At 42.9% G+C, this 15,960-nt stretch overlaps 1 protein-coding gene across 6 annotated transcripts in view; it reads left to right on the top strand.

Annotated features, from left to right (window-relative positions):
• The first annotated feature begins 2,353 nt into the window (after positions 1 to 2,353).
• The window catches only part of GARRE1 (granule associated Rac and RHOG effector 1), a 61,825-nt gene continuing 48,218 nt past the window's right edge, over positions 2,354 to 15,960 (top strand). For 3 of the 6 annotated variants that reach the window (XM_064519681.1, XM_064519682.1, XM_064519680.1), the window contains exons 1-3: positions 2,354 to 2,626; positions 14,953 to 15,084; positions 15,480 to 15,720. The gene's annotated coding sequence lies outside the window, so the exon portion shown is untranslated. The remainder of the gene's footprint in view (positions 2,627 to 14,952; positions 15,085 to 15,479; positions 15,721 to 15,960) is intronic. The other 3 variants (XM_064519678.1, XM_064519683.1, XM_064519685.1) reach the window with 2 other exon arrangements.

Below are 15,960 nucleotides of genomic sequence, written 5' to 3'. Positions count from 1 at the left end.
TTAATTATTTTTATTATTTTATGACAGTGAAGCTAGAAATTTTTACCAGACATCTATTACTGAAAGATAAATGATAGCTAACGAGAATGAAGAACTGGTTTACCATATCCTCCAGCATCGTGTTCCTGCTAACAGAAAAGAACATTTGTGCCTTGTATTAACGGGAAGTCTAGATCTGCAGAACAAATTTTGGCCGGTGTAGCTATGTCAACCTACATAGGAGACGTCTGACCTCTGACTGCCATAGCTGTACTGCTATAGCTGTCTACCCTGAAGACTCCTGTGAATTTTACCAGCGTAACTTGTTGCATCTAACGGTGAAGTTGCATCTATAGCACTATTTAGAAAAAGCACTTCTGGATAGCCATCAGCTGTAGAATTTCCCAACTGTATATTGGGGCATGACATTGTCATGATCCTGTGAGCACCGTATCAAAATCTTCACGTGACCAAGAACTACAGGCTTGGAGAGCAGAAGTGAGGGAAAATTCCCAGAATAGACTGTAGGTGGGAAAAGTCAATAGCTCACCAGGGATTCCAGCATTTTGTTTTGGACAGGCCTGGACTGGACATGAGGCAAGACTTATGTGTGCGCATTCACGTTTGCCTCGGTAACTCCTGCCTCAGTAACTCGCTTCTTCCTACAACAGCCCTGCACCAACACTGCTCTGCGCTGGCCACATGGCACAACCTCAGCACAAGAACAACAGATCAACTCCTGGGAGCTGCTTGCAGCTAAAAGCTTCCAGACTGGCCACTCTGCTTCCCCCAGATAGAAAATACGCGTATACCTGAGAATGTATGCATGTTGTATTTATATGTGTATTAAGCTCTCGCTCTCTGTTAAAAAAAAAAAAATATATATATATAGAGAGAGAAGGTATTTTGTGTCTTTCCTTGACTTACTTTTAAGGTGCAAGTTCAGCATCTGGCCTGTGCAGATTCTGCGCAGGGGAAATCCACCCTGCTACTTCTTCCTCTTTATCTTCTTCAGCTCATTCTTACTTCCTTTTCACTTAGTTATTTGCACTTCATACCTATACTTCCTTCCAATCAAAAACTTTGTCATACCCCGTAACAGCTTTCATCACCAATGTTTATCTACCACTTAGTTTAAAGAACCATTACCAAAAAAAAAAAAAAAGCAAGCCCCCCACCCCACACAACGGGTACTCCATGGTGCCCCCTCCTGTTGAAGGAGCCAACAATATTACAACCTTCTGCTCCCTGCTTGCTTTCCAGGTATTTCCCAGGTACCTCTTAATTCGAAGCCTGAATTTGCTAGCAAGAGAGCTGCTTAGCACACGTAGAAGCATCAGAGCAGTTCAGCGGCAATCCGCCGCCGAGAAGCCCCGTCTGTCAGCAACCATCTGCTACGGAGAAGGAAACAAAGCCGCAGATTGCTTCGAGGCAGCTCCCCACAGACACTACTCGAGAACTATTTCTAGCTTGTGGCTAGAAGGTGTCCAATAAATTGACAATTTCACTTCTTCCCACAGAGTCCTCTGATTAGCAGCACTGAAACTGATGGAAATTACTGTTATTTTCACTTTATTAGTATCATATCCAAGTGTGTGGGTTGGGTTTTTTTCAAGCATTACAACCAGATGATCAGATGTTTAGGCCTGCAGACAAAACTTGCTCGTATATATTCCAACAACTTTTTAACTACTCCCTTACTACTACCTTATCTTCTGACTTATACCAACTATATCTGTGTAGTACTAAAAGCCTGTTCCCTTTCAGGTGCAAGATTTTAAATAAGCCTTTGAAACAGAAAATAGTCGCTTTCTGCTGTGAAAGGTGGGATTAACAGAAGGTTATTTCTTTGGACATGGGATTTGGAAATACATTATGTTGCACAGCAAACTTTTCTGTATTTATAAAATCTGCTGAGAAATAACACTAAACTTGGCTAAATTCACACAGCGATGACAACACACACCAGGCATTTTTCTGAGCCATTTCTAGAGCTGGTAGCACCATGGTAATTATCTCCCAAGAATTCAAACCGAGAAAACTCTTCACGCGTTTTATCTGATTGAGAAACAAGCCCCCCTGGCAGTGATGCCGGTTCCCATGCGGTTTCTTTAGCTAGCCGCTTCAAACGGAGGAGAAATACAGCACCTCGCAGGTGCCACTGGGCAGCTCCACCGCCAAGAAAAGAGCCCTCCCCGCTCGGCGGGCGGGCGCCGCACCTCGCCGTGAAACAACAGCACGAAAACGCGCCCGGGCGGCACAAGCGCCTCGGCCCCGCCCGCGCCTCCCGGCCCCGCCCGCGCGCACAGCTGCGCCGCCCCGCGCGGCCCCTTTGTGCCGCCCGCCCGGGGCCGACGCGGCCCCTCGTCCCGCCTCGCCGCCGGCACACAAAGCCGCGCCGCGGGGCCGCCCCCAGCCCGGCCCGGCCCCGGGGAAGCCCCGCCGCCGCCGCCGCCCGCTCCCGGCCTTCCCCTTCCGCGAGCGCGGCCCCGCCGCCACCCGCCCTCTCGCGCCGTCCCCTTCCCGCTGTCACTCGCGGCGCTGCCCGCCCCCGCCGCCGCCCCTCCCCCGGCGCCCGGCGCAGGAGCCGCCGTTTCCGGAGAGCGCCGCGCGGGGCTGGCCGTGCGGCCGCGGCTGGCGCAGGCAGGTGAGATCGCGGCCGGGCCCCCTCCTCCCCCGCCGCCGCGCCCGCGCAGCGACCCGCGGGGCGGCGTGGACGCGGGCGGTGCCGCTCCGCCCTGCCCTGCGGCGGGCGCCGCGCGAGCCAGCGCCCTGCGGTGCCGGAGCACCCCCGGGCCGCGCCTGGCAGCAGCCGCCGAGCGGAGCCCCCCGCTGGCCGGGAGGGCGGCGGCGCGGCGCAGGGGGCGGCGAGCCGTGCGGTGGCGCTGCGGCCGCCCTGCCACCTGCCGCGACCCGCGGGGGGCGGCCGCGCCTGCGGCAGTGCCGGCGCACCTCCCTGCCGGGGGCCGCCGCCGCCGCGGGGCCGCCGGGCTCCCCCCCCCCCCCCCACAGTGCCGTGCCGCGCCGCCCCGCGGCGGCCTCGCCCGGCTGCCCCAGCCTGGCGCCGCGGGCGGCGGTGCCCGGGGCGGGTGACGTCAGCGGGGACCCGGCGCTGCGGGAGCCCCGGCCTGGCCCGGTGCGGGCGGGCTCTCACCTGCGCGCGCCCCGCTGCAGCCGGCCCCGCTCCGCGCTGCGCTTCCTGCGCGCTGCGTGCGAGGCGGCCGCGGCAGCCGCGCAGAGCTCTCGTCTCGCGCTGAGGCCGAAAACTTTTATTAAATGCCCCTCGGAGCGTCCGCGCTGGGGTCCTCCCCGCCGGGGGTCGGCTGAACGGGAGGGGCTGGCGCGGGTGAAAGTCGTCAGGTGGACGTGGGTTGAGAAATCAGAAGAAGTTGGGCTTTTTTTTTGTTTTTTTTTTTAAATACATGAGGTAATGAACACCGCTGTAGGTATGAGCGGGCTGTTGTTATCGTTGGGCTTTATAGGGGGATAGACGTCCTGGTGAAAGGCGGCGTAGGTGGGTCGCGTGCCGGCTGCAGGAGGCCTGTCCGCGTCCCGCAGCGGCGACGCTGCGTGGTGGTCGGGTAGTCGTAAATCCAGGACTTCGGGAGAAAGTCGGTGTGGGTTTCTGGGCTGCGTTGCTTGGTTTGGTGAGGATCCTTGGTGCGCCGGGCCCAGCGCCGCGCTGCCGCGGAGCGGTGGCATCCTGAGGGACGGCCGGTGTCTCCTGGCTGCGGGAACTGCGGGAGCCGCCGCGGTGCCCTGGCCCTCGCCTCCGCTCCCCGCGCCGAGGGGTGTGTGTGTGTTGGCAGCGCCCAGCCGCGGGAAGGCTTCGGTGTGCAGCTCGCGGGACCGGCAGCGTTGGCCGTTCGTGGTGTGTACATAGGTGCCGTTTGTGTATTGCGTGCAGCAGCGCGGTTTCGCTCCGGGCTGGTCTCTTGTTGGGCAACATCTCCACGGAAAACGAGGTTGGGCCTCTTTCTTCTTCAGAGAACTGCTGTTCTTCAGAGCTCGAAGTTCAGGACTTCTGCAAGCCTTTATTTTCATCTCTTGCTTTCCCCCCTAAAACGAAGGGTTTCTCTTGTAAATTCGCTGATTATCGGACCCGCGGTTGTGGAGAAGGTGGGCTCCAGGTGGAGGTGCCCGTTCCTGATGCCTCTGGGAGCCTCGGCAGGGTGAGGGACGGGGCTGGACGCAGCGCGGGCCGGTGCCTCTTGTCCGCTGCTGCTCGGAGCCAGGCGTAAATCCTGAGTCAGAACATACTCAGAGGTGTTAGGGAGCTAGAAATAATACGTCCTGGGAATATTTGCTAGTCTAAAGTAAATAATCCTTCTTTCGGAGTAACGTGAAAATATCAGCTACAAACACTTAAAAGAAAAGTCAAATTTTCTTCTACTTCTTAGGTGTCAGCTTTTTTGATCGCTTTGATCTTTTCCAAGAGCCTTCTACCACACATTTAATCTTGCTTTTTTCCTGATTTTTTTTTTACTCCTGTTTCTGACCTGAAAGTATTTCATCCCACTTCTTCCCCCTTTTTATTACTCTTCAACATGTCTTCCTCCTCCGCATACAAATGAATGCTAGTTTTTCTTTGCTGCAAAACAAACAAATGTATTTTTGCTGTCCTGTAAGATAAAGCAAGCTTCCCTTTACACCTTGAATTGGTTGCAGTTTTAAGTGCTACCACTTGTCCCTTGTTATTCAAACCAGGGTTGTGTGAAGAAAAATAGTGCTGCTGCTTTTGTTTATATAGTAGTATTGTAATAGGAAAAGATTTGTTCTTGGTACAGTGAATTCTGGTGCACGAGAAATCCTGCTAATGATGGTGATTAATGGGTGCTACTCAAAATAGCTTATCACAGCAGATATGACTAATTGTCTTGTATGAAAAGAGCTCCTGTATTCCAAATAATCTCAAGGTGTTTTTACAATTTTTGAAGAAATGTATGATCTGTGCAGACAGATAAATGCACAGTGAAATGCCAAACTTGGCAGTCAAGTGTGGCAATTCTTTGAGAGCTTGCTGCTGTGCTGTAAAACCACTTGGGGCTGAAAATGAAGAATATCTCCTTGTGGTTACTGTAGGTAGATGGAGTATTATTACTGGAATTGGACATTAGCCAGAACAACACCCTACATGTTCGAGACAATGCCAGGGTATTGTTAGTAACTATAGAAGGGGTTTTATATCACACATGAAAGATGACATTTCCAGCAGCATGGATAACCTCATCACAAAACAGTGTGCTGGGGCTGATTTGCAGGGCAACTGCCTTTGCCAGGCTTTTCAAAATCTGCCTTATAATCACAGCATTTTTCTTAGAGCTAGGTGATATGTCTGGATTAGCATTTCTTAACCTTCATTGGCCTTTGGGTAACAGTGATTTATTAGTAACATGCTGCAGGCAATCTTGTACATCCAGGGACTATTGTATCTTGGATTCTACTTTAATTTTGTATGTCTCGTGGCTGAAAGTGACTCTGAAAGTTCATTTGGAGACTGCTGCTTGAAACCACAGAAGCTGCTGTTTCTTGATATCTGTAGATCTGAAGGTAGCCTGGTAGGATGGAAAAATATTTTAATAGTTGGGTTGAATTTCTTCGATAAAGATGGGTTCCAAACTCACTGAGAAGATAGCAAGTGCTGCCTTTTGTTGTTCCTTATGGGTTTTGTGTGGTTTTCTTGTCTTCTGTTGTTTATATGCTTTAGGATAATTTCATGGCAGGAGGGGTTTAGAAGTTCACTTTTGTGGGTTTAACGAATTCTGTTCACTCCTTTCCCCAAAGAAACTATGGAGGGTGATGGTGAGAAGGAGAGGTTTACACAAGGCATTCATTTGCAGATGGTGCTTTGCAGGTTAACTTTTGATTTGGTATGAAGTAACAGCAGTCTTTTAGCATTCTGTGAAAATACTGTTGGGTCACCTACTTGAATTTTGCCAAAACAATCATTTAAAAAAAATGCTTATTTTTTTCCTATGAAATTTCAGGAAGATGAGCCGTAGTGCCTTGGTGTTAATGAGGGGTGTTTCACTTTGAAGTGCTCTAAGGTGACAGGACAGAAATTATTTTGAGAAATGTATAGGTCTTGAAATATCATTTTCTGTCTTCCTGTGCTATTTTTAATGAAGACTAGATAACTTTGGGGGGATTAATCTGCGTGATTTTATTAAGGGCATCAATCTTGAATAAGGCAAGCTGACTTCTAGGGCCTGGGTTGGAGCAGCAGTAGCATACAAGAAGGAAGAGTGGTGGGACCAGCAGAGGAGGGTCTAGACGTGCTGGTTAAGATTTGAAGGATGAAAGCAAAGGGCTGAAAAGGAGCATGTGAAGTACTCCGTGTGGTGTCGGAACTCGGAGGTGTTTGTGAGTGGAAAAGATCAGTATGGGTGTATTTGAGGTGAGAGTACCTGAGGCTTCATGCGAGACTTTCAAGCGTACTCAAGAACCTTTATAGCAAGTCAGACATTTTTCTAACTGTGTTATTGCATACCATTGGTGGTACGTTGGCTTCAGTAGAATGATAATGTTCGGTGGCTTATCAGAGTAAACACCTATTACAACTGTTTTTATTAAAACAACTAATCTGGTGTGCTGTGTACGTACCAGTTTTAAATGGGATATTCTAGGCCTCTCCTTTGAAGAGCTGTTTTCATGAAGGGAAGAGGTACTCTCCTCTCTGAGGAAAGCCCTTGTAAGAGAACGTGCTAGCACAGGTGGAAATAATTTTTGCTGCATTACCTAAAACAAAAACAAAAAGTTTTTACTGTAAAGTAGCTGTTTCCATTTTTCTTGAATAAAGTTTTACCTTGTATGTTTTTACTGTTAGGGTTACATCAGAGAAAGTAATTTCCTAGCAAGCATATTTAGAATGTGCCCCTAATAGTGACTAATTTCTGATTACGCTGTTAATAAAATTTTCTCCTTGAAATGGCTAATATATATTTTTTCCATTTTGGTCTAACTAAATTTTTATTTTCTTGCAACATGGTTGTAATCCTTTTTTGTGGCCATTTGTTTCTTGCTTTGCTAGTTATTTTCTGCTTTTTCAAGTGGGCTGGGCAAATATATCTTTGTAAGTCCACATTTTATCTTGTTGCTTTTCAGTGTGGTACTTGTGAGATGCTACTATTTTTCGGTAAGCGCTTCTGTAGGACAACATTGGAAAAGACACATTATTTAGCAGATTTCAGAAGGAAATTCCTTCTGTTGCCTTTTCAGCCACTTCTTCTCAGGTTTGGATATTCCACTTTTGCTGTTTTCTTGCACTAAGTACATGTTGGCTGGGAACTTATAAGGGGACATATTAACTGGTTGTTTAATAACAGTATTGAAGCTGTGATTCTTGCTTAGCTGTATGCTCAAAGTTGACCTTTAAATTTAATAGTTTGATTACAGAATATTCTTCACGGCCTCTATGTGACGTATTTTTGTGCAATCTGGGAATGGAACAAAACTTCTGAACTTCAACAATTTCCAAACATTAGGGGAAGTTTGTTTTCCTTCTTAGAAATAATAATATTTAACTTTAATTCTTTAATGCTTTATTCTAGCATGCTCTATTTTGGGAACTTCTTAAAGGAATGTATGGAATGCAGGATAGAGGAGAGGGTAGGAGAAGAGTAGAAAGAGCCATAATGGTCCTTTTCTCCCCCCACTTCTCCATAGACATCTCTGGTGTGATTCATGCCTTTGTCAGTGCATGAGATTAAGCTGGCAATGAAATATGTCTTAAATCCTTTCAGGAACTAAGTATTTCTGGTTTCTCAAGTAGATTACTTCATTGTGATAACTTAGGGTGTTTGAGAGTTTCTGGATGGTATCAGGAAATCCTCAGCATTTAGTGGGGCAAAACTTTATCTTCTGAAGCGTGTCCACGTGCTCTGTGAGATGCGTAGGTATTCAGAGCAACGCTCCTAGGTATTTTCCTTGTTTAAGAAAGCTGCACTTCCTGCTCCTCTCTGCAGATTGTAGCACTGGGCTGATTGTGCCTTAGCACAGTTGGCGTCCAAGCACAGGAGCTTCCCCGGAGAAAGAGAAGGCCCCTGAACGCTACCTAGAGCTCACATCTCAGAAAAATCCAGAGCCCTTTCGCTGTTCCTTCCTAGGAGTCTAAGACAAGGCAGCATTTTAAAAAGTTCCTTAGAAATGCTTGAAGCTGGCAAATCTCATCACTGAGATGCTAGACGTTTTTGTTATTATGTGGCCCAACATATATAACAGAAATGCTGAAAATGGTGAAAGCTCTAGTGACTAGAAGGAACAGGCACATAGACAACTCCTTGTTGTTGAAAGACTTTCCTTGTTTCTGCATCGTCACAGCTTGAGAAGAAGACTGAAGATCACGGGGAAAGATCGGTATGGGTAAATGCAGTACTGTGCCAGACTCTACAAGATTTGAGGAACATGAACTCTTTCTGCTGGAATATTTCAAAATTTTTCTCAGAATGCTGTTGCAAGTCTTGCACCAGATGGTATTATGTAGAAGGAGGAAGAATACAAAGAGGAAAAGAGTGGCTAGAAATTCCATTATTCCAGATCTATACTTAATGTTCCTCTGAATGCATCTTTCAAATGTAATTTCAATGCAGAGTGGGTTTGTCATTTCCAGCTGCTCCGAAGAGACTGTGTATGTCAGGTGAGGGTCTAAAAGTCAATGCAGCTTTTCATCTTTTGTTAAAGGCATTTGCGTTTAGTTAAAGGTGGAAAGATTCTGAGGACAAGAATAGATTATTTTGGGGGTGGGGGAGAATAGCAGTACTGCTTACTGTTCTGATGGCTTCCAATTCTTTGTCCAAGCAGGAATTGAAGAGGTAGTATAGAATAGTGTTAAATAAAGCTACACTAATATGTTGTTATGGAATCCAACTTCACCAGTGCTTGTTTCATAGCTCCAGAATAAATTGTCTTGAGCCTCTTACCAGCTTGTGTTTATTTGGCTGAGCAACATATTTTGCAAATATTTAAGTGATAAGGTAATAAGAACTACCTTTTTCCCTAAATGAGATGAACACCTACAAGCAGATGACATAGGATCCTTAATATGGTGCTAAAAATAGGTCTGCTGCTAAATATTTGTATGTGTATCATTCAAAAAAAGATAGAAAACTGCATTTATTTAATAAAAACAAGAAAGAAGGAGGAAGAATGTATAAGATTTGACATTGATCAAAATTCTCTTTTACTAAGTTTGGTTCTAAGTAGTGCAAATGAAATTATCCGGATTGTTGGGTTGCCACTGGTGTTGGCAGGAAAACAGAGGGTTGAATGAATGCTCACATGATCTTCACCTCCAGAGAGCCAACTGGAGCCAGCTACTCTGCCAGTTCATAGTGGAGTGCATGTCTTTCTGGGCAACAGGCGGTGAATTATGATACAGGCAAAAAAGTTAAGGTTTTGGTAGTATTATGACTTCTGTATTAGTTCTGAAGAGAAGCTGCTCAGGTTTTTGTATAGGAAAGTAGGGCTAGGCTAATGAAAAATTAGATTTCTTAAATTAATGCAAGTGTAAGTGGACTTTTGTTTCTCTGGCTTATTTTTCTTTCTTAAAAGACTTCCATGCTTGTGAAAATTTGGATGGGGTGCTGGAAGAAATGCCAACTGTTAGAACAAAATGATGAAATAAAAGCATGTATGCTGTTTTTAGGAATATGCTTTGTGCGGTATTAAACCCTAGGAAGAGTCCTTACTCAGAGAATGTCCTGTCTTTCTGTTTGTCTTGCATTGCTTTCAGGAAGAGAAATGAAAATGTTTCTCTCAGGTGATGCTATTAGGTCTCATAATAAACTTTTTTTTCTAAACATTGTAATAATTTCCAGGGCAACAGACTGTGATGTCAAATTCATCACTTGGACCTTATTTCATGTGTTAAGTGGGCTGAGTATCATAAAGTTTGTGGCAACTGCTAAAAACAAAGTGACTTTGGTAATTAGCAAACTCAGTATAAAACTGTGAAAGCTTAACCGTGAGTTTAACATGGGTCTGTTTAGACGTTTTTCTTAGCAAGCACGTTCTGTTGTTGCAAACTATCAACCCTGATTTAAATACATTATCACACATATTGTATTTGGTTTTAAAACTGAAATAGTAATTTGGTCATGGGACAGAAAATCTAATGCGGCAGTCTTTGGTCAAGTGCACTTTTTACATTATCCACGTGGAAAAGTGATATGCCTGACCTGTGCTATTTTGAAATTAATACACTGTTTGGTTTTGTGGTTAGAAAAGATTTGGGTCTGGTTAAGTGAAATCTATTGCTCTGCAGATGTTGCTGGACATGAAATCTGTTGAAAACCACAAATGATACATGTTTTGTTTTTATATAGGAATGTTACATTTTTGTGGTGATGGATTGGTATGATAGAGTAAATCTGTAGTCGACACACAAGATTTAGTGAAATGTTTTTGGGAAAAGTGTATTTTTTTTTCCTTTGAAGACATAACTGGAAAATACTTTTTTTTTTCCATTTTAGTTTCTGGAACAGTTGGGTTTTATGACATTTGATTAGAATCGATAATATAGTTAGACAAATGAATAACAGCCCGTAATTTTTTCCTCTTAAACATGTCTTCTCTGCACATGTGTTAAAAGGCTCTAGTTGTCTTTTACTCTACCTTCTCTTCTCATATCATAGTGACTATATTTTTAGCTGAGGGCTGCATGGGTCCCTTTCAATTTATAGATGCTGTCTTTGAAACATCAGGAGGTGTTTTTACCACTGAATCTCAAGCACTCTTAAGTTGTTGCTGGCCAGATGTCAGAGTTACCGCTCAAAAACTTCTCATGGTGTCTTCAAATCGGGACGCTTTTCTGGGCAGTATGTTTTAATCAGACAGGTTATTGGACTGAATACTTGGTGTGTGAATTGTGGTGGTCTACTGAGATCATATTAAACAGTTGAATGGTTCCTCTGATTTTTAAAGACAGGGTATATTAAATTGAATTTGTTCTTAAACACCTGCACAGAGTTGATTGCCTAGCCCAGGGTGTTGACAAGTGCTTTTTTGTTTTATTTTGTTTTCTGTGACACTTAGTGTGTTTTCAGACCAAACCACTTGAGTCAATTTCTGAGGAAATAGATTTAAATTACCATATTGCTGTTGGTCTCCCTAGAATCGTTTCTCCTTACCCTTTTGTTCCTTGTTTTGTGAATTAAAGCAGTGTTTCTCTGTCCTTTGCACTTTCCAGGATTGCTGATGGAAAATGTGTCTAGACTCTGCCTTTTCTTGTTTCTTGTTTGTGTTCTACTTCAAAGGTCTGCATGGCCTTCACATTTGTGCGTTATGATTTGTTGAGAAGACTAGTGCTTATATGGCTGATAAAATTTGACTAGAGTTTTATTTTTTTAATGAGACGTGCACATTTTGGGGGCTTTTGTAGGGTTACAGTGCAGCCAGTGGATGCTTTTCTCTGTGCGATATACTGCGTTGTCACTGGTGTTTAAAGTTGCCGCTTGAAACAAAATTATTTGCTTTGGTCAGTATTTTTCTGCTAAAAAGTCTGTATTTTCTTTTGAAACTGTTTTAGCACAGATGAAGCAATCTCTTTTCAAAAATTTTTGTGGTTTTGGGGAAATAGTGCATTGTGTATTCCTTACATGTTTTATTTGATATGTTCTGTTTTGGAGCATGAGTTGATCATCTCTGCTTTGGTTTTTTTTTCATTGTCCAATAAATCATATATCAAGAAAAACAGTGGCATGTAGTTTATGAAATTTTCTACACTAGATAATTATGCTCCTTTTCCTAGTAACTTAAGGTTTTGGCAGTGATACAGTCTTCATCATCACATAGTATTATAGTTACCCAGCTATGCTGTATTTTGATACAGTTGTTCCAGTGTGTTGAGGAATAAATTACATGAGTGCAGGGCATCTTGCATGTATATACCCATGCTGAATATTTTTTTCTAAAATGAATCCTAATGCGAGCCAAGTTAAGCTGGTGTAACCTGCAACAGTAGACTCGGAGTAAACATACGCAACTAGATACGTGTGAATATTGATTATAGTGCTCTGTAGTACATGAAAAAGCTGGTCATGCCTTAAAGCACTGTTGGCATAAAGTGAAATTCTTATCCCTTATTTAGCTGTGTCTAAAGACTTGCATTGTGGCACTTTCTCTTTTTTTCTTTCTTTTACATCACAGTATTGACTTATGATTCGCTGGCTTTCACTTACCTTATGCTGTCGTTGGCAAATCTAAAATGGTCCAAATCTGGTCACATCTGAAGTAGTCCAAATCTAGTGATCTCAGAAGACCCACCTAATATATTCTGATTTTTGCAAAAGGCAGGGAATAGTAGTTGCAGCTGTAGAATATTCCTCAAAGAGAACTGTTTGACAAGTTAACTTAAATATATAATTTTGTCCTCATTGTATATATTAGGCATATAGGGCATATAGATGCCCTTTTCTTACAACTAGGTAAGAACTGGCATTTCAGCAAGTAATACTTTGTAATGGATGCTTTGTAGCTGATGTAAAGGGAAGACTTGGATTTTGTTTTCAGTCACAAAATTGTTTCTTCTAAGACTAGTACTTATGTTTCTTCCAGATGGAAGGTATTGCCTCAGCTGTAGCTAGCATTAGGACAGTGACAAGTTGCAGATTGTGTGGCAGGTACTTGTGACTCAGTAACATTTGCACCAAAATACCTGTCCTTCTGCTTTCTTTTTCTTCTTTTTTGCTTGCCTCTTTTTTTGTTTTTCTTATTAAATACCTTCATGTTGGAGCCTATGGGAAGAAAAGTAGCAAAGCAGCTAATCACAGTCAAGTCTTAATGTCTGTCTTTTAGAATTATCAAATAATTAGGTAAAGAATTCTCCATTCACCTATGAGTTGAGAAGCTTAAATCTAGCACAAATGTGAGGGTAAGATACCCTGATTTTTACAGTATTGGCATGCTGTAAAGATACAAATTTCTCAAGAGTTTTTCACTGGCTTTTTTTCTCAAATAGTTATCTTCTAGGAACTTGTTAGTATAGATTGCTTAATATGATATTTAATCTAATTTTATTAGTATTTAATAAGTACCACTTCTGACCAATAAAAATGCACTATTTTGTCCAAAATGTGGACAAAGAAATGTCTGCATAAATGGAATCTGCATGTTTCAACTTTAGAGGCAAAGAAATGCCAACAGAATCATCTGAAAGATATGAAAAGCAGTCTGTGGAAGAATTTTCTATTCCAGGCAGATATGATATATTAGATACAAGGGGAAATATAAAAGCATTTTACAAGTAGCTATACTACTTAAAAAGATTTGGTGATATGCATATAACATTTCAAAAAGCAGCAGAATGTCTTACTAATGGCATTTGAGACACCTAAAATATAGTTTAATCTTAATTTTTAATGTCATATTGATGTACTGTAAAGAAAACAATCAGTTTAGTTGCCAAGCGCACAATCATCTCATTTCCTTATGCTCCTGCATCCAGTCACTCTTTTTTTCTAATCTCCTCACGATTTGTTTTTTTCCTCCTTTTACTGTTGTTTTTTTCCTCTTTTACACTTTATTCCTCATTAAAATACTCCTGTTTCTATGTATTACACGATGAGGATTGGAATGTAAGCTCAAAGGTGGGAAGAAAACACCTACTGGGTTAAAATTGCAAAGGATTTCCTCTCAATTTCTCTCTTTCTAAACTTGGTTTCATGTGTTAGTGTCTGTGCAACTGAAGCACTGCTTAAACTCTCCTACCACACACAAATGAATTAGTTGTAGTTGAAGATAAAATACTCTTCAATACATCAAGATTTTTGATTGTGATTAGTCACAATTCTGACTTAAGGCCAGATTGCTCTTGATAAAATAGTTTACTAAGTGCAAAAAGTGATATTTGCTCCAGCTGTATAATGTTACTGGACACTTTGAAGAAATGTAATTATTTTCCTTGTGTCCAAAATGGAAATTTTGGGAAAAAATCTGAAGTGACTCACTGAAATCAAACTCCCTTAATAAAGGGCAATATATGTATAAAATATGTATAGGTACGTGTATAAAATATTTATATTGTATTACTTATGAATAAAAGCAAATATATAAATACCTTAGCATGCTGAAAAGATACCTCTGTAATACTGTTTTTTAAAGCATGTTGGGGTGAATCTAAAAGTAGGAAAAAAATTAAAAATACCATGAATGTTGTTGGCTTGTGAGCAAAAAAGATGCCTTCTAGTGTTCAAACGTATCAGATAACTACAGGCTTGATATCATAATGGATACAGAAAAACCGAAGTTTTTGGGAGGAAGGAAGATGGAATAAATAAATGTCGCATGCCTGCATTTGTTCATCATAGAGTTCCCTGGGAGATTTCTCCGTGTGTATGCTGTAGGCGTATACAGAATACAGGAATTGTAAATGCCTAATAGAATAACTCTAGGAATAAAGCAGGATCCTTAGAGGAAGTGTTAGAAGGCAGGAATATCAGTAGTAGCAATACAGTTTCTAACCAATATTCTAAATATTTCACTGTGAAACAATTTTTCATATCAGAATATTTCATTCCATGCTGTCTGGTTTTGCAGGTTTTCCATATAATGCTTTGGAAACAAAAAGTGCATAGAAATCCTTCCTGCAGGAGCGTTAGTTTTTTGTTTGATTGCACAGCAGCAATTTGCACTTTCTACTGCCGTCAGTAACTTCAGAGCATAGACTACACACAAGTTCAATTTTCTGTTAGAAATATAGGTGGGGAACCAGAATTTGCCTAACGGGAAAATATAAAGAAGATATATTATCTGTAAATGGAGGACATAGTTATGAAAAACAGTGAAAATTTGAGGCTTAGTTTCTAGTGTCTAGCAACAGGGATCTTTCCAAACAACTAATTATTCTATGGGGGACTATTGCTGTGCTGTTTATCTTAAAGCAGATGTAAGGTGAACTCATTGCCTAAGTAATAATTTCACCTGGCTTCTCCTGGAACACGTGTGGAAAAAGGTCATTATTTTTTAACTCTGTTGCAGGTCTGGCAGAAAGGAGGAGTCCTTTTAGCAATAGAATAACGTTGGCAAAAGTGACCAGGGTAGCAGGCTGCCCCTCCTGCCTTTCTTGCTTCTGCCCAAAGCACATCTCCCTCTTCTATAACAGTAGCTAAGGTATTTGAACATGTTAAAGCAAAAATGTGTTTATTGGGGGTAGAGGGGAACCAGGCTGTGTGAAAGGCTAGATTTAGTCACTGTAAGCAGATGGACTTGCTTGGGATGTGGTTGGAAATACCTTCCTGTTTCTCAGAGAAGAAGCACCATCTAAATATTCAAGGGTTCACCCATTTTGTAGATACTAAATTAGATTTCAGGAGGAGGAGGAGATGATGATGATTGAAAGGGAAATACTTTAATGAATTACGTTCATTATGACCCTTTCTTGATTCCCGCACAGTGGCGGAACACTTGGTCTTTAAAATAGGCAGAAATAGGTTTTGTAACTGGCTTAATTAGTCTTTTCTTAGCCTATTGGCTCTGTTTTCTAGCTGCTTTTCTACATTTTGCAGAAACATAAATAGACCGCTTGGTAAAGAGATATGCAGCATCTCAGAGTGATATTCTTTAGAGCTTCTTGGAGCAAATCTAAAAGCATCTCTGTAGACACCTCTGAGAGCAAGACAGAGGACACGTCTGCTCCATGCTTCCCGAAGGCACCCCTCCGGGTGAAGGGCGAAGACGAGACCTGCTGCTGCGCCTAACCTCGGTTGCGGAGCGGTGACGGGCGCTGCCAGATCGGCTCGGCAAAGAGTGAGTAGCTGCTGCCTGTGGTTCCCCTGGCCTTGGAAGAACTTGGAGATACGGAATGTATGAGAATGTCTTAGGCAAGATCCTTGTTCAAATGTAAAGTCTCTGGCCGTGATTCTGGCCAGGTGTTGATCCCAGCAGCATGCCTGGCCCCGTACAGGAAGGTAGGACACGTAGCCGGCTGCAAACTCCTCTGGCAAGAAAGCTGCACGTGCGCCGAGTTGGGTGTGTTTTGAAAGCGCC

The sequence above is a fragment of the Dromaius novaehollandiae genome, chromosome 13 (assembly GCF_036370855.1).
Source record: "Dromaius novaehollandiae isolate bDroNov1 chromosome 13, bDroNov1.hap1, whole genome shotgun sequence".
NCBI classification, from domain to species: Eukaryota; Metazoa; Chordata; class Aves; order Casuariiformes; family Dromaiidae; genus Dromaius; species Dromaius novaehollandiae.
Note: the sequence above shows the minus strand (reverse complement) of the source record. Positions and strands in the feature narration are given on the sequence as shown.